Source organism: Stomoxys calcitrans, chromosome 5, assembly GCF_963082655.1.
Source record: "Stomoxys calcitrans chromosome 5, idStoCalc2.1, whole genome shotgun sequence".
In the NCBI taxonomy this organism is placed as follows: Eukaryota; Metazoa; Arthropoda; class Insecta; order Diptera; family Muscidae; genus Stomoxys; species Stomoxys calcitrans.
In genome coordinates, this window is record NC_081556.1 from 118,636,381 (window position 1) to 118,656,240 (window position 19,860).

The 19,860-nt window shown below is 40.5% G+C and overlaps 1 protein-coding gene across 2 annotated transcripts in view; it reads left to right on the forward strand.

Annotated features, from left to right (window-relative positions):
* Positions 1 to 15,996: 15,996 nt before the first annotated feature.
* LOC106093671 (protein N-terminal asparagine amidohydrolase) overlaps positions 15,997 to 19,860 on the forward strand; it is a 176,822-nt gene continuing 172,958 nt past the window's right edge. For both annotated transcript variants that reach the window (XM_059368917.1, XM_059368916.1), the window contains exon 1: positions 15,997 to 16,201. The gene's annotated coding sequence lies outside the window, so the exon portion shown is untranslated. The remainder of the gene's footprint in view (positions 16,202 to 19,860) is intronic.

The following is a 19,860-nucleotide window of genomic DNA, read 5'->3' on the forward strand; positions in this document are numbered from 1 at the left end:
AAAAGGCATGAGAAAATAATTGTTTTAGAAAATAAAGCAATTATCCATGCAAGCAGACTTTGAGGGAACTTCCTACACAAACTGAATTGTGCATTGACTAAATGTTGTCATTAAAAGTTGAAAATATTTACACATTATGACTGGGGAAATGGGAAATTTAATCAAAAGGTAATTTAAAACAAAAACAGATTATTTTTTAGAAAAGTTTTGATTTTTTATGTAATAAAGTTCTCCAAACAAATTTTCGCCAAATGATAATTTTCGAAGAAATTATTTTATTAAAATGTGAATTGTCACAGGAAATTTATCGATTTTTTACTTTATCACCAAATGTGAAATTTAATCAAAAGGTAAAAGGTAAAACACAGATTATTTTTTGATTTTTTATGTAATAAAGTTCTCCAAACAAATTTTCGCCAAATGATAATTTTCGAAGAAATTATTTTATTAAAATGTGAATTTTTTACTTTATCCCCAATGCTATGGAAGACCACCATATATCACTTACTACGCATCCTGAAAGTGCAGAAAATCACTTTTCACGTGACACTCACTCTGGTGATTTGTGAGTGTCACGTGATTTTCTCCTGAGTCGTCCGTGAGCAGGCGTGAGTAGAAATTTTGTTTTCTAAATGTGCGTGAACGTGATTCGACATAAAAAGTCGTGCGTGAGTAAAATTTTTTTCTCGTGAGCATGCGTGAGTGAAAAATCACTGACATGCGCATATTTAGTTTAAACTCGTCTGCCACGCACACAATGTTGTGAGCTAGACCAAGGGGTCTGAACGTTGACCCATAAAAAAGACTGCGTACTGCTTTTAACGAGGAAAACGAATGTGGATCAATTTGAAGCGCTAAGTTCTCTCAAAAGAACGATTTGAAGTGTCAAATAATTGGGGGTGATCCTAGATAGGAATTTTAACTGGATGTGCCACATCCAGGAGCGTTGTGAGAATGTCCAGATGTTGGGCCCTATGTAGACAGGCCGTATGCCTGAGTCCAAGGATAGTCTACTGGCCTTACAGAAGTGTGATAACACAATTACCTAATTACGCGTTGGTCGACTGCGATGGCGAAAAAGTACAACATAAGAACATTACAACAGGTTCAGAGAACACGATGGCTTTCCATAGGCAGGGCCATGAGGGCCCTGCCAATGTATATGTATGTCCAACCCATAGACATACATATATATTAAGTATTAGGCAGTCACTGCGGCTATGAGACTTAACACGGCGAGAGAGTGGATAGAAAAAAGAGGCACGTAATATCATCGCAGGACAATACTGGGGGTCGAGTGCAAGGCACTACCATGGGCACGATCTTGTATTGTCGGAACTCTGGTATTGCCATCTGGAAGTTCATGCTACACAAATGGATCAAAGCTAGAGGACAGGGTGGACCTGGGAGTCTGCATTGAGAACCAAGAGACTGTGAGGACATCGAAGAAGAAGAGACTATAGAACACCTTCTGTGTGTGTGTCCCGCACCAGCAGTCAGAAGGAGTTCCACTTTAGGTTCTTATTTCTTTGAAAACCTGTCTGATTTAGCGGATGTGAATATTCGCAAACGATCTGGATGGTTTAACGGTAGGAACTAGAAGGCATCTTCATTCTTCTGTTCCTGTGGTATCACAATGGGCGAAAACGTCTAAGTGAGTCTGATGGCTGACTGCCACTTAAACCTAACCTAACCTCGCACATAGTTTGAGTCTGGTATCCATTGTTCATTAAAGGAAATTGCGACCTGGCATGTGCTCCCTGATGGGTTTATGAGTCAACTCACTGTTGACCACAATCTATTGGCAAAAGAGCCTGTGTTGCATTTTTCGACTTGCTGCAACCATTTTTTGCGTTTGTGATCTTTGACCAACCTGTCAATCTCTTCCTTAAGTTCACTTATTCTTGTGTTGCGTTGCCAGGCGAAGCTTACCACATTCCTTGGCCAATCTCACTGCTTTGGCCTGAAAATTTGCTTTGATGGTTGGTATTCGACCGGCTGGGATGAAGCGGACAACTGCTGTCGTGATGACTGGGCGGAAAATCTTTGCTGCGCTGTGAACATCTGAAGGGAGCGGTTGTCGTCGGAATTCGTCTTCAGTATGCTCCCTGAAACCAGATCAGTATGCCTTTTTCTGGTTAACGAATCTTCGCCGTTCGGAGACTATGAAGTCATTTAGACAACGAAGCTCTATGATAATTGGAATGTGGTCTGAGGCGAGGGTGACTATCATTCGCCATGTCGTCAAGTCTATCAGTTTTGCGCTGTCTATCGTAATGTCGTGTGAGCTAGGGCATTTTTCCAAAATTCTGGTTTGGCGTCTTCGTTTATGGTGCATAACGGGATGTTATCTATACGTTCTGCCAGATCGGTACCTCTCTGCTCTTTCGTATGTTCTGAGTGCTGGGATGCATAGTGAGCGTTGAAATCTCCCATGATTATGTGATTCTCGCTCACGAGCAATGCTCCAACATCAGGACGTAGGCTCGTCCGCCGTAGAAAACTGGCGGAATATATACATGTAATAGTTCTATCCCGTTGTTACCTGATTTGACAGCCATTGCTTGCGGTTCGAGATGTTCCTCCTGTCACGTTGGATCATCCTGTATTGCACTGATTGGTGGATAATGAACGCAACGCCTCCACCATCATTTCTTATTTTATCTCTTTGTAGGGCATTGTAGTTGTCAAAGCTGTGAAGTTTGGAGTTGCTGTTTGTTGAATCGTAGCAATCGTGACGTCGTCTCTGCGCTTGTAGACCGCTGTCTCCGTTATCTTGTTCTGGAGGTCCATATGGTTGAATTGCATTTAATTTAATATCATCAAGAGTGGGCACGTTGACATATGGTGTTAAATTACGGCGTTGTGGTAGGACCTGTTGTGGCAAGACGTTGGGCAATGATTCTTGTGAATGCCGAGGTAGTGAGTGTGGCCATGAAGGCGATGGCAGGGTGGAGGAGGCAATGTTGGTGACCGCGTAGTTGCCGAGTCCTGTTCTGACATTATTGTAGGCCCCGCGGTGACGAAGCAATGGATTGTTGTGTTAGCCGAGGTGCGGTCGTAGAGGAGAAAGAGAAAATTCTTCACGCTAAAGAGGATTGGTTCGCGCAACAAGCGCCCATATAATACACTCTCTAGTCCCTAAGCCCACGCAGGCGTGAGCAATTTCTATTTTTCCGGTGGTAGATGTAGCCATCACATGTGGTGCACCTGACTGAGGGTGGGCAGGAGAGGGAAGGAAGGAAGATATCGTGGGCGGTCCGCACTTTCCGGCCATTAAAATCGGGCTGTCCTGACGAAATTATCTCGGCACTGCTGCAGGAGTCCTTTGGATTCACCCTGCCATGGCTTGAGCAGATCTTCAGGGCGAGCCTGACATGGTCCTACATACCGAAGGCATGGAGGGAAGTCAAGGTTGTCTTTATCCCCAAGGCGGGAAGAATTAACCACAGTACGACGAAGGATTATAGGCCTATTAGTCTGTCATCGTTTTTGCTAAAAACACTGGAAAGACTGATTGACCTGAAGGTGAGTAGGGGACTGATGCCGGAGGACTTCAGCGGGCCATAACACGCATACCTAAAATGCAGGTCGGTGGAGACGGCCCTTCACGAGGTGCAGGAGGTCGAGACGTCTCTCCGACAGTAGTAACACTTTGGCGGCCTTCTTGGATATTGAGGGTGCTTTCAATAATTTGGAGATTAGGGCGATAGTCGTCGCACTGGACTGCACGGGGATTCACCCCTTTATTTCCCAATGGACAAATAATATTCTTTATGGCAAGATAATGAATACAAATCTGGGAGATTGTGTGGTCAGAGGTCGGGTGACCAGAGGAACGCCCCAAGGAGGGGTGTTCTCACCGATACTGTGGAACCTCGTGATTAATAAAATCCAAATGGATCTTGGTGGGGACGGCACGAGGTTTATCGCTTATGCGGACGACGCCGTGCTGCTGGTCCGAGGCAAGTTTCTGTCGACAATCAGCGAGATCTTGGAAAGGTCACTGAGAAGGTTGTCGCGTTGGGCTACCAGAAATGGGTTGAGGACCAACCCAGGGAAGACGGAGCTGGTGCTTTTTACGCGTAGATATAAGATACCGGAGTTCAGACTCCCGTCCTTGGATGGGGTCACCCTGCGGCTGTCGAAGGAGGCGAAGTACCTAGCCATAGTCCTCGATTCGAAACTGTCCTGGAAGAGGAACACTGAGAAAATAAGCCATAATGCACTGTTCGCTTTTTACTCCTGCAGGAGGATGTTCGGTAGGAAGTGGGGGGGGGGGGGGGGGGGTGACTCCCAAGATGATTTATTGGATGTATACGGCCGTCGTGAGACCAGTGTTGGCACTTGTATGGTGGGACGCCGTAGGAGTTCGAGTAGGTGCAGAGACTGGCCTGCGTCGGCATCACAGGAGCGCTGAGATCCGCACCGCAGCCAGGCCTGGAGGCGATGCTGAATATGCAGCCCATTGGGGCCTATATTGGGAACTGCGCCGCTAGGGCTAAGATAGCTCGGCATGCTGAAGGAGGATGGTTGCAGCTACAGTTCGATTCTGGTTGTTATGGATACGGAGGTTAGACTGAAGAGGATCTCCGACTACCCGGCATCAGTGCCGACTGGAGTGGGGGTATTCGTGATTCGTTTTCCTGTACTTGAGGAGGATGAGACATCGATCTACACGTTTGGCTACAAGATGGAGTCAGGGACTGGATTGGAGGTCTACTCTTAGACTGCCGGACGAGTGTACGGTCTTTCAGGCAGAGGTCTGTGCCATTGCAGTAGCAAGGCAAGGGGCTTACCGCCCTCGAAACTCAGAATTTATGTGGACAGTATGGCGGCGCTCAAGGCCTTGGGGTCGACGATGTTGATTTCGAGATGCGTGGCGGAAAATTTGGAATCCCTGGACAGGCTCTGGGCCCACGATGTGACGCTAACATGGGTTCCTGGGCATGAGGGGATTCCAGGAAATGAGAGGGCGGACGAGTGCACCAGGAGGGGTTCGTCTGCGCCGGGCGGACCTCGGTCATAGGTCTTGCCTACGTGCCATTTCACGAGCTACTGAACACAGGCGTAGGTACATCCGTGCTTGTGTACGGAAGGGCGGTTATTCACCTCCCTCTCGGGTTTCTCCACTCCTCTTGTCTTTTTCTTTTATTCGTGTATGACCTCTAGTACGAGGTCTCACATTTTTATACCCTTCGCCGTAGGATAGGGGGTATATTCATTTAGTCATTCCATTTGCAATACATCGAAATATCAATTTCCGAGCCTACAAAGCATATATATTTCGGATCGTCGTAAAATTCTAACACGATTCAACGATGTCCGTCCGTCTGTTGTAATCACTTTAGAGCCTTAAAAAATTGAGATATTGAGCTGAAATTTGGCATATATACTTTTTTTGATGCACGCTGGTTAAGTTCTTGAACGGGCCAAATCGGACGATATTTGGATTTAGCTGCTATATAGACCGATTTTCCGATAAAGGGTCTAATGCCCATAAAAACCTTATTTTTCAACTGATTTTGCTGAAATTTGAAACAGTGAGTATTAGGCCTCCCACATCTGACCCAAATATGGTTCAGATCGGTCTATATTTCGATATAGCTACCATATAAACCGATCTCCCGATAAAGGATCCGAAGACCATAAAAGCTTTATTTATTACCCGATTTAGCTGAAATTTAAAACAGTGGCTTATATTTAGATAAAGCTGTCATATACACCGATCTCCCGATGGAGGGTCTGAAGGTCGTAAAAGCTTTATTTTTTATCCGATTTCGCTGAAATTTAAAACAGTGGGCTATTTTAAGCCTCCCGATATCTGACCCAAATATGATTCAGATCGGATTATATTTAGATATAGCTACCATATAGACCGATCTCCCGATAGAGGGTCTGAAGGTCATAAAAGGTTTATTTTTTATCCGATTTCGCTGAAATTTAAAATAGTGGGCTACCGACATCTGACCCAAATATGGTTCAGATCGGATTATATTAAGATATAGATACCATATAGACCGATCTCCCGATTGAGAGTCTGAAGGTCATAAAAGCTTTATTTTTTATCCGATATCGTTGAAATTTGGTATAGTGCGCAGTTTTAAGCCTCCCAACATCCTACCCAAATATGGTATTGATCGGGCTATTTTTAGATATAGCTGTCATATAGACCGATCTTGCGATAAAGGGTCTGAAGCCCATTATAGCTTTATTTTTTAACCGATTTCGCCGAAATTTGAAACTGTGAGTTATTTTTAGCCTCCTGATACCCGACCTAAATATGGTTCAGATGGGACTATCTTATATATAAAAATCAATTTGTGTTCGTTTGTTCGTTTGTTTGTGTGTTCCTTATAGACTCAAAAACGGCTGAACCGATTTTCTTGAAATTTTCACAGATGGTGCGTAATGATCCCCCTTACCCTTATTTTCAGAAACGCCAGATCTCGGAGATGGGTGGTGCGATTTAAGCGAAATGTTGTGTGCTCTCATATAGTACCCTAAAAATAAAAATTTGCTATCCAAATTTCGGATGGGGTACCTAGGGGGGCCGCCCCATCCAAAACCTACCAAACATATATTAAGACCAATCACGACAATATGGGACTCAAATGGAAGGTATTTAGGATAAGAAAATGTATCTTATATCCAATTGTCGAACCAAGTGTTAGGAGGACCAACTCAACCCCAACTCCATCGACCATGGCATTATGGGACTCAAATGAAAGGTATTTACGAATAGAATACGAATCTTATATCCAAATATGGGACCACGTTTCTGGGGGTCCACCCCTTCCCCAAAACACCCCCCCAAATAGGACTTATTTACTGACCATGGGAATATGGGGCTTAAATAAAAGGTATTTGAGTGTATAATTCGAATCTGATATCCAAATATGGGACCAAGTGTTTGGGGGGCCGTCTCTCACCAAAAACATCCCCCAAAGGGGAGAAATTTACGACCATAGCAATATGTGGCTCAAATAAAAGGTCTGTGGGAGCAAAGCACGAATCTGATATCAGTATTCGGGAAAAGTTTTTATGGGGCCACCCCATCACCACAAAACCACCCAAATAGGAAATATTTGCTGACTATTGCAATATGAGGCTCAAATAAGAGGGCTTTTAGAGTAGAACACGAATCCGATATATAGTTCAAGGTCAACTCACTGAGTGGCCGCCCATCCCCCAAAACACCCTCCAAGCCGGTCATGTTTGTCGACTATGGAAATATGGGGCTCAAATTAAAATGTATTTGGGAGTAGACCGCGTATCTGATATCAGTATTAGTGACCAAGGGACGTCCCACCACCATAACAACCCCCAAATAGGACGTATTTGCTCATCAAGACAATTTGGGTCTTAAAGAGAGGGGAACTTAATATTCATAGTTTTTAGGGCCAATACCCCAAACCGGACATATTTGCTGACTTTTGCAATAAGGAGTTTAAATGAGATTAGAAAACGAATTTGTAATCCAATTTTATGGCCAATGGCAATATGGGGTTCAAATAAATGATATATTACATGAGAATAGAGCACGTTGCTGATATTTATAGATCGAGAATAAATCGAGCATATTTACCGATCATGTCAATGTGGAGCTTAAATGAAAGGTCTTGGGGGGTAGAGCACAAATTAATACCCACTTTCGGGACCAATTTTCGGGGAGTCTACCCCTTTCCCAAAATACCCCACAAACAGCATTTTTTTACTGACCATCGCAATATGGGGCTCAACAAAAGGTATTTGGGAGTAGAATACGAATTTTATATGCAAATGCGGGACCATGTATTTGGGGCATCACCCCTTCACCACCCCCCATTGGCTAAAAATTTTTCGACCATGCCAATATGTGGCTCAAATGAAAGGTATTTGAGATTAGAAAACGAATTTGATAACCTATTGGGGACGTCTCATCGTGTAATCTCCCCTAAACCAATGGCAATATGGGGTTTAAATAAATGGTATTTGAAAGAGGAGTACGATGCTGATATTTTTTCAGGTCCCCCCCAAGGGTCGGGAGGACCACCTCATTCCCGAAAACACCCCTAAATCAGATATAATGATAATATTGGGCTGAAATAAAGTATTTTAAGAATGGAATAAACCTTACATCCAAACTTTAATTCGTAGACCAATAAAGATCATATGGGATTCAAATAAAGGCACTCAATGTCCGTGTCAAATTTGAATGCTTAAGTTATTCAATTTTCACCGAACTGTGAGGAAAAGGGATTTACATAGATACCCGAGGTAGTGGGTATCCAAAGTTCCGCCCGGCCAAACTTAATGCCTTTTTACTTGTTTTTCTTTCCATTCTCTCTCTAGGGTACCACAATGGGCCAAACTGGCCTTCGAGTGAACTCACCTTTGGTGGGCGACCCATTCAACCTAACCTAGCCATGGTGGTGGGTTCTCAAGATTCGGCACGGCCAAACTTGGCACGCTTTTACTTGTTTTATTTTAAAAATATTATAAAGCAAAATTTGCCGCTTTATCTGATTTTCCTTGCAGTTTTATTCAATGTCATGGCTGGCCAAAGTTTTTTCAACTATTGTTAGTTTTGCCATATTCTTTAACCCATGATAGGGGCTAGTGAGTGCCCCTTAATTAGGCTTTTGAACTTGATCGGAACAATTATTAATGGTCATGGTGGAGATCATAGAGTCGATCACGAGGAGGAGTAAGACGATTGTCCATATTCATTCATAATGATATGCTTCAATGGTTTAATTGACACGAAACGCACCGCAAGTGGCAAACGGAAAGGGAAGTCATGTTTGCGTGTATTTGTGTTTGCTTCAATGGAAATGGATGGAAATGTTTACCCATTGCATTAATGCTGTTCTATAGAAAAAAAAAAACATTGAAAACAGTAAGTCTAGCTGCTTGGAAGCTCGATCAAATACTTTTCAATGTTTTAGGTCAGCCCTAAACCTTCATTTTTCACTAAATCTCTAATGAAAAGATCCTCACAAGGATCAAGTTTACTAAACATTTTTATATTTGACTATTCATGCAATGGTTTTGTTCTAAAGTTAAACCTTAATTATTATTTGCACAATCTAAAAGATTCAGCACGTTCCTCTAAACACCCATTTCAATACAAACCTACCTAATTGAAGAAATTGCTGTTATATGTGCCCAACAATATATTATATGGGCTAATTAAAATGTTCCTGTAAAAACCAAGTGCTTCCATCACTTCCCCACCGGAAGTGATAATTCTGTGTGGAATTTTCCAAGAACTAAACAAACAATGAAACTAATTTTCATTCATTCAATACGCAAAAAATTAAGCTTAGCTCATAACATACTACCGGCCATTCGTTCAGTGACTCAGTGGAAAATACTATAAAATTACGCCAAAAATCCCTCTCCAATACATGGACAATTTAAATATACCACATACACACGTTGTTGGGGCATTACTCGCAACGTACGTAATAACCCTGACCTATTTTGAACCCACCGCATGTGTATAGCTGCTGCTTTGGTATAAAATTGCGACAATTAGGTTGCAACCAGGCAAAACGCTTTGTACGGGGGGGGGTTTAATAGCTCTTGACCAGCATAAATGCAATGGGCAAACATCTTCATTGGAGCAAACACAAATACCCGCACACATGGCCCCCCTCCCTTTGCCATTTGTGGAGCGTTTCGTGTCAACAAAACCATTGAAGCATATAATTTTGAATGAATATGGAAAATCCTACTACTCCTCCTCTCCGTACTCCACCCAATGACCACAAGCACCTCATCACACTCATCACCATTAGTAGTTGCTCCGATCAAGTTCCAAAGCGTAATGATAGTGCCATAGCAAACTAACCACTATAATGGGTTAGATGGACGATCATGAACTTTTGCACAAAAGAGATTATGGCCAAATAATACACAAACAATAGTTGAATAATCTCTGGCCAGCCATGACATTGAACGAAAGTGCAAGGAAAATCAGATAAATCGAAAATTTTTGCTACACAGTATGTTAGGTTAGGTTGGGTTGAAAAGAGGGTGTGGATATTAATCCGCCCATGACACTATGGACATAAACCTAAGCCAGTAATCGGCTAGTTGTGCGCTCTTAATACTAAAAAGTAACTCCGAAGAAGAAAATCTGCATGAGGAATTTCTTGCTACTTACAATTGTTCCTTAATTGTTTTCCATACCACGCCCCTAAGTTGGTTCATGTCTGGTAGTGAGTCCCCACCTAGGGTAGGGTAGATTAGGTTAGGTTTAAGTGGCAGTCCACTATCAGACTCACTTAGACGTTTTCGTCCATTGCGATGCCATAGGAACAGAGGCCACCGTAGCGCAGAGGTTAGCATGTTCGCCTATGACACTGAACGACTGGGTTCGAATCCTGGTGAGACAATCGGCAAAAGTTTTCAGCGATGGTTTTCCCCTCCAAATGCTGGCAACATTTGTGAGGTACTGTGCCATGTAAAACTTCTCTCCAAAGAGGTTTGCATGGGTTCGAATCCCGGTGAGACCATCAGAGAAAAATGTCAGCGTTGGTTTATGGTTTGAAAAATCTCTGGCCTGCCATGAACGAACGTGCAAGGAAAATCAAATAAATCGGAAAATTTTGCTATGCAGTATGTTAGATTAGGCTGAAAAGAGGGTGCGGATATTAATCCGCCCCATGCCTCTATACACATATACCTAAGCCAGTAATCGGCTTGTTGTGCGCTCTAAATACTAAAAACAATTACCGTGCTACTTACAATTGTTCCTTAATTGTTTTAGATACCACGCCCCTAAGTTGGTTCATGTCTGGTATTGTGTCCCCACCTAGGGTAGGGCAGGTTAGGTTAGGTTTAAATGGCAGTCCACTATCAGACTCACTTAGACGTTTTCGTCCATTGTGATGCCATAGGAACGGAGACCACCGTAGCGCGGAGGCCACCGTGACGCTGAACGCCTGGGTTCGAATCCTGGTGAGACAATCAGCAAAAATTTTCAGCGGTGGTTTTCCCCTCCTAATGCTGGCAACATTTGTGGGGTAATATGCCATGTAAAACTTCTCTTCAAAGAGGTGTCGCACTGCAGCACGCCGTTCAAACTCGGCTATAAAAAGGACGCCCCTAGTCATTGAGCTTAAACTTGAATCGGACTGCACTGATTGATATGTGAGAAGTTGGCCCCTGTTCTTTAGTGGAATATTCATGGGCAAAATTTTCATTTGACTCCACAGTAACAGAAGAAGGAAGATGCTTTATAGTTCTTATCGTTTAACCTTCCGGATCGCTTTAAAAAGCCCAACAACTTGCGAATGTTCACATCCGCTACATCAGACAGGTTCTCAAAGAAATGAGAACCTAAAGTTGAACTTCTTCTGACTGCCAGTGCGGGGCAGAGACAAAGAAGGTCTCTTCTTCTTCGATGTCCTCACAGCTTCTGCAAAAGTCATTACGGGAAACCTTCAGTCTGTCAGCATGTTTTCCCATAAGACAGTGACCTGATGACTGAGACGTCTGTTCTAGGCAGTGACAGCAAAGCGGTAGACCTCTTCAAATATAAATTAAGCCACATATTTTTAGAATACTCACAACCCTCTCTTTGTTAACATTTATTACGCGTTGTCCTTCGGGCCTTCTGCGGGACACATACACAGAAGGTGTTTTATAGCCTTTTCTTCTTCGATGTGCTCACAGCTTCTGCAAAAGTCGTTACTGGCAACCTTCAGTCTGTCAGCTTGTTCTCCGATTAGACAGTGACCTGATGACTGAGACGATTAGACAGTGACCTGATGACTGTTCTAGGCAGTGACAGCAAAGCGGTAGACCTCTTCAAGTATAAATTAAGCCACATATTTTTAGAATACTCACAACCCTCTCTTTGTTACCATTTATTACGCGTTGTCCTTCGGGCCTTCTGCGGGACACACACACAGAAGGTGTTTGATAGCCTTTTCTTCTTCGATGTGCTTACAGCTTCTGCAAAAGTCGTTACTGGCAACCTTCAGTCTGTCAGCATGTTTTCCGATTAGACAGTGACCTGATGACTGTTCTAGGCAGTGACAGCAAAGCGGTAGACCTCTTCAAGTCTAGATTAGTCCACATAGTTTTGGAATAGTCATGGCCCTCTCTTTGTTACCATTTATTACGCGTTGTCCTTCGGGCCTTCTGCGGGACACACACACAGAAGGTGTTTTATAGCCTTTTCTTCTTCGATGTGCTTACAGCTTCTGCAAAAGTCGTTACTGGCAACCTTCAGTCTGTCAGCATGTTTTCCGATTAGACAGTGACGTGATGACTGAGACGTCTGTTCTAGGCAGTGACAGCAAAGCGGTAGACCTCTTCAAGTATAAATTAAGCCACATATTTTTAGAATACTCACAACCCTCTCTTTGTTACCATTTATTACGCGTTGTCCTTCGGGCCTTCTGCGGGACACACACACAGAAGGTGTTTTATAGCCTTTTCTTCTTCGATGTGCTTACAGCTTCTGCAAAAGTCGTTACTGGCAACCTTCAGTCTGTCAGCATGTTTTCCGATTAGACAGTGACCTGATGACTGTTCTAGGCAGTGACTGCAAAGCGGTAGACCTCTTCAAGTCTAGATTAGTCCACATAGTTTTGGAATACTCATGGCCCTCTCTTTGTTACCATTTATTACGCGGTGTCCTTCAGCCTTCTGCGGGACAGACACACAGAAGGTGTTCTATGGTCTCTTCTTCTTCGATGTCCTCACAGCTTCTGCAAAAGTCATTACGGGAAACCTTCAGTCTGTCAGCATGTTTTCCGATTAGACAGTGACGTGATGACTGAGACGTCTGTTCTAGGCAGTGACAGCAAAGCGGTAGACCTCTTCATGTCTGGATTAGGCCATATATTTTTGGAATACTCACGGCCCTCTCTTTGTTACCATTTATTAAGCGTTGTCCTTCGGGCCTTCTGCGAGACAGACACACAGAAGGTGTTTTATAGTCTTTTCTTCTTCGATGTCCTCACAGCTTCTGCAAAAGTCGTTACTGGCAACCTTCAGTCTGTCAGCATGTTTTCCTATTAGACAGTGACCTGATGACTGAGACATCTGTTCTAGGCAGTGACTGCAAAGCGTTAGACCTCTTTAAGTCTAGATAAGGCCCCATAGTTTTGGAATGCTCACAGCCCTCTCTTTGTTACCATTTATTACGCGTTGTCCTTCGGGCCTGGTCCTGAAAACTTTGCTTACATGTCGCTAGAGGCATACCCACAAATTCCAGTGTGTGTAAGGTAGTTGAAGCTCATCAACTTTACAGTAACCTGGGATATCTTTGTGGCCCGACACCCAGAACAGGTGGATTTTGAACTGTTAAGCCATCTCGTAGAGAGATCTGCGACAGTCAAGGGTGGTTTTTGAATTCAGAAATAGGTTCTCCTGGTTGTCTGAGAAGATATTTATGCCAATCGTCACAATAACATTGTATCTTAGCCATTCCATCACTTCCTTTATTGCAAGGATCTCTACTTGATACACACTTCATTGGTTGGGTAACCTTCTCAATATGACCAGTCCTAGTTCTTCAGAGTACACCCCAAAGCCCATCAGATCGTCTGGTTTGGAACCATCCGTGTAGAAGTCTATGTAACTTCTTTTACCAAGAAAGACCTTTATCAGCAACATTTGTGATTTTAAATTGGTATGCAAATTATTGCGAATTAACTAAAACCATTTAAGTTTACCAATACATAATTCGAAAAGCAGAGACCTCTGGCGGCATACAACAAACTACGTTTAAGAAAGTATGGTGACTCAACTACTCACCTTAGTTATGCAGCGTTGACAAGAACCGTTAATGGGAAACAGTATTATCATAAAACGAAGACGCTATTACCATAAATGGCAATAGTTACTCAACACATTCGTTTGTGAGATTGAAACAAGTAAGAGCGTGCTAAGTTCGGCCGGGCCGAATCTTATATACCTTCCATCATGGATCGCATTTGTCGAGTTCTTTGGGCGGTATTCCATTTTTAGGCAAACAAAGGAAAGCAAAAGATAAAAGAGAAGTATTGCTATGCTATTGGAGCTATATCGAGTTATGGTCTGATTCGGACCATAATGGAATGAATGTTGGAGACCACAGTAGAAGTCATTATGTAAAATTTCAGCCAAATTGAATAAAGACTTCGCCCTTTAGGGGCACAAAAAGTAAAATAGGGAGATCGTTTAATAGGGCAGCTGTATTAGATTATAGACAGATTCAGACCATATTTGACACGTATGTTGAAGGTCATGGGGGAAGCTGTTGTACAAAATTTAACCTAAATCGGATAATACATGTGCCCTATAGAAGCTCAAGAATTCAAGATCCTAGATCGGTTAATAAGGCAGCTATATCATAAAAAAACATCCTCTTAAAATTTCAGACAAATCGCATTAAATTTACGCCTTATAGAGGCACAAGAAGTCAAGATCCCAGATCGGTTAATATGGTAGCTATATCAGGTTATGGACCGATTTGGACCACACTTTGCACAGTTGTTGAGAGTCATAACGAAACACGTCGCTCAAAATTTCATCGAAATCAGATAGCATTTGCGCTCTCTAAAGGCTTAAGAAGTCAAGAGCCCAGATCGGTTTATATGACAGCTATATCAGGTTATACATCGATTTCAGCCGTACTTGGCACAGTTGTTGGAAATCAAAACAAAACAACTCACGCAAAAATTTCAGCCAAATCGGATAAAAATTGCGTCCTACACTGGCTCAAGAAGTCAATATTCAAGATCGGTTTATATGGCAGCTATATCAGGCTAAAGACTGATTTGAACCATACTTGGCACAGTTGTTGGAAGTCATAACAAAACACTTCATGCAAAAATTGCATGAGAATTGCGCTCTCTAGTGGCTCAAGTAGTCAAGATCCCAGATCGGTTTATATGACAGCTATATCACGTTACGGATTGATGATCAGGCAATCCCATGGCAGCCGGTTGTATGTACCGGATTGACCCGATGAATTCCTTTATCGGCAAGGGCTGCCGCCTCAGTGTACCACACACTGCTACTACAACAACAACAACAACAGTTTGATTTTAACCACAGTACAGTAGTTGGAAGTTATAATAAAATACTTTTTGCAAAATTTCAGCCAAATCGGTTGGGAATCGCTCCCTCTAGTTGCTCAAGAAGTCAAGACCCCAGATCGGTTTATATTGCAGCTATATCAAAACATATTGCAGCTATATACCCATTTACAATCCCAACCGACATTCATTAATAAGATATATTAGTGCAAAATTTCAAATGTCTAGCTTTACTCCTTCGAAAGTTAGCGTGCCTTCGACAGATGGACGGACGGACATGGCTAGATCGACTTAAAATGACGCCAAGAATATATGTATATACTTTATGGAGTCTTAGACGCATGTTTTGAGGTTTTACAAACGGAATGACGAAATTAGTATACCCCCCATCCTATAGCATGTCCGCCTATGACGCTGAAGGCCTGGGTTCAAATCCTGACGTGACCAACAGAAAAAATTTTCAACGAAGGTTAAAAATTTGTGAGGTACTATGCCATATTAAACTTCTCTCCAAAGAGGTGTCGCACTGCATCACGCCGTTCGGACTCGGCTATAAAAAGGAGGTCCCTTATCATTGAGCTTAAACTTAAGTCGGACTGCATTCATTGATATGTGAGAAGTTTGCCCCTGTTCCTTAGTGGAATATTCATGGGCAAAATTTGCAATTAAGACAATTGGTATATGCGATCTACGGTGCAGGGTATATAAGTTTCTACCCACCTAAACTTAACACGCTTTTGCTTGTTTTCGAAATAATTTTAAAATTATTGTTTGTTTTTCAACCCCTTTAAAATTCCTTCATCTAGGGTAATAGCCCCTACCCTGTCTGTAGTGATAATAGCGTGCGTAGCACTATTATCACCATTAGCTCGTTATGCTCACGAAACACATCTCCCTCTGCACAGCTGTTGTGGTGAATTCGATTTATAAGCGGTCAGCTGTGGCAATTGGATTTCAGCTGTTAAAAATAGTTTTGTTGTGTTTTGTTCCAAATTCGCGAAAAAAATGCTAATAAATTCCATTTTTAATCGAATTAATTGTTAGATTTAGTGAATAATAAATAAATTTGATAAGTGTTTGACAAAGAAACTGCCTGTGAAGTGTTAAAGATTGTTAAAATTACTAAATGAAAGTGTTGAACGGAAAATAATATTCGCAACACTCCTGAAAGTCAAGTAAGGTAAGGCCAGCTAAATTGCACAAACCTTTGAAATTATTTATTCTCTTTGACTAACCAACGATTTAAATGGGTCTTACTGAAATCAATAACCTTGTGCTCATCTATTAATAGAAAAAAACAACAAGTAATTAATACTGTTGCCGGTTTCGGCATATCGCAAGTTCATCCATATGCGCTATAGGAAAGAAGTCTTATAGGTGGTTAATCACAACAGAGTTTTGTGTGCAAAGGTTGAGAATTTTCCTTATTCTTGAAATACATGGATGGATAGCATATAACGAATTGCTAATACTGATATGCGTACCTCTAAGTTCATGAAGTTAGCAGGACTAACAAAATTTTATTTTATAGCTTTCGAAAAGAAATATTTTTTTCGATGAGTGCTGTCAGATTCAAAGTTTAGCTCAATGATAAAGAACTTCCTTTTTATAGTCGAGTCCAAATGACCAACATGTCATGTCCCAGTATGTCGATGATTTTTGTTAAGGAATGTAGTGCGATGAGATTTTGGATAACGGTTTGATAATTTGGAAGGCCTTCCTAAATCGCACTAAATAGCTAGCCCTACGTTGTGTTGCGGTCTGTTTTAGGGCATCTGGGCGGTGGATATCTATCCACAAGATAATGATTTGGCTGGTCTGTGCGATAACAGCCCAAAAGATATTGCTTAGACAGCATTATGTCTTCGCAGAATCTTTGTCTCCTGATGGAGGTGGTCCACATGAGAACTGAGGAGACAGCCCTTTGCATGCGTGTCACAAATCTCACGAGACTGGCGCTGCATAACTTACCACAGACCGGCCAATTGCTTTGTACGTGGTCAACAAGGTTTCTTTGTCTGCACCCCAAGTTCTGACGGAAAGTGACTTGAGGACCTTGTTTCTACTTTTGACTTTATCGCAAATTGCTGTGGCATATGGGGAGAATATGTAAGAGCTGTCAAATGTGACGCCAAGTATTTTGGGACACTTGATGGTCGGAATCATTTCTCCATCGACCATCACAGTCAGCTCAGTATTCAACTCACGCGTATTTGTAGTGAACAATGTGGCCGAAGGATTGGGTGCAGATGTCTTCAGATTTCTTGCAGCGAAATATGAGGCAAGTTCGTTGAGGTAGACGTTCAACCTATCGCAGATGTCAACAATGGGTGGGGGCCTGATGCAATGATCATACACTCGTCCGCATATGATACGAGCTCTATGCCGTCTGGAGGGGGTGGAATGAAGGATAGTTAGAGGTTAAACAGTGCCGGAGTTATCACCCCGCCTTGGGGAACTCCCTGTTTCAATCTACGGTGCTTCGACTTCTTATCCCCAAATTCCACAAATGACTGGCGACCACATAGATAATTCAGGACCCAGCGTTTCAGGCCTAGCTGAAGGGATGTGTTTTCGATGTCCATAAATAGTTTGGTCCAGTGCCACGAAGACTGTCTTATCATATGGTCTAGGCTGATTGAAGCCACGGCAAATGTGTGCGGTGATGGCATGCAAAGCAGTTGTTGTGCTATGCAGTCTTCGAAATCCATGCTGATGCTCGGCGAATGGAAATTCTCCTACGAGGCTCAGAAGAAGTAATGCCTTAAGCGTTTTTGCTACTGATGAGAGAAAGGACGCCTCATCATATGAACCAATGGCAATATCGGGTTTAAATAAGTGGTATTTGAGAGTAGATCACGAAGCTGAGATTTTCAGGGTTAAGTGTCTGGGGAACCATCCCACGCACCAAAACAACCCTAAATCGGTGGAAATATGGGACTCAAATAAAGGGTATTTGGGAGAAGAGCACGAAATTGAGACCCACTTTCGGACCAAGTTTTTGGGGGTCAATACCACCACCTATCCCACAAATCTACCACCCTGGGGGCCTCTCAAAAAACCCATGAGAGTATCTGATGACAAATTTTCTATAAAAATAAAATTTTGATAAAATTTTCTATAAAAATAAAATTTTGACAAAATTTTCTATAAAAATAAAATTTTGACAAAATTTTCAATAAAAATAAAATTTTGACAAAATTTTCTATAAAAATAAAATTTTGACAAAATTTTCTATAAAAATAAAAATTTTACAACACTTTCTATAAAAATAAAATTTAGACAAAATTTTCAAAAAAAAAAAATTTTCAAAATTTTCCATAAAAATAAAATTTTGACAAAATTTTCTATAAAAATAAAATTTTGACAAAATTTTCTATAAAAATAAAATTTTGACAAAATTTTCTATAAAAATAAAATTTTGACAAAATTTTCTATAAAAATAAAAATTTTCTATAGAATTTTCTATAAAAATAAAATTTTCTATAAAAATAAAATTTTGACAAAATTTTCTATAAAAATAAAATTTTGACAAAATTTTCTATAAAAATAAAATTTTGACAAAATTTTCTATAAAAATAAAATTTTGACAAAATTTTCTATAAAAATAAAATTTTGACAAAATTTTCTATAAAAATAAAATTTTGACAAAATTTTCTATAAAAATAAAATTTTGACAAAATTTTCTATAAAAATAAAATTTTGACAAAATTTTCTATAAAAATAAAATTTTGACAAAATTTTCTATAAAAATAAAATTTTGACAAAATTTTCTATAAAAATAAAATTTTGACAAAATTTTCTATAAAAATAAAATTTTGACAAAATTTTCTATAAAAATAAAATTTTGATAAAATTTTCTATAAAAATAAAATTTTGACAAAATTTTCTATAAAAATAAAATTTTGATAAAATTTTCTATTAAAATAAAATTTTGACAAAATTTTCTATAAAAATAAAATTTTGACAAAATTTTCTATAAAAATAAAATTTTGAAAAAATTCTCTATAAAAATAAAATTTTGAAAAAATTCTCTATAAAAATAAAGGTTTTACAACATTTTCTATACGAATGGATTTTTTATAAATTTTTTTTTATACAAATAAATTTTTGACAAACTCTTTTCTTTAAAATTTTAAATATATTATAAATATGCCATAACACAAAGTGTTATTTGTTTTTTCATGTAATTGCAGTAAGTTGTTCCAGAATCTTTTTTCATCCCTGTAACTGTCGATGGTTATTAGCGTACTTGCAAACTTTCACTTTTACTTTCATCCAACCATGTGGTGATCAATTTTCCAGTAGCATGACTTTGTAGGGCAACCACAATGACTTTGTCTTCATCAAAAGAGGGGTTGAATGGTCATTGGCTGGACCATACATCACGCTTTTCCAAAAGTGTTGATTATGAGGGTATCACTCATGGTCGATCAGTTTGACATGGAACATTGTTGGTTGGTTAGTTGGTTGGTGTTAACAATGCCCATTCATTCAATTTATTAATTACACCCAGCAAGAATAAAATTTGAAAATCTCTTGTTAACAACAAAAGAGATCAAAATTAGGAGAAGTAGAGCCCAACTAAATTCAATAAAAAAAGGGAAAACCCATTAAAATTCTATTTATTTCACATTCCCACTGAGTTGTCATACTAATTAAGCAAGTGCGCGTTAATGGTGTTTGGTGGCAGTGGCTCAATAAATTTTTATTAAAATCATAATTTTCTTATTTAATATTTTAACGGGAACAAAGGAGGGGGAAAACCTTTCTTGCCTTTATTTTACTTTTAGAAGAAAAATGGATAATTGAATTTTCTGTGGTTAAATAATGT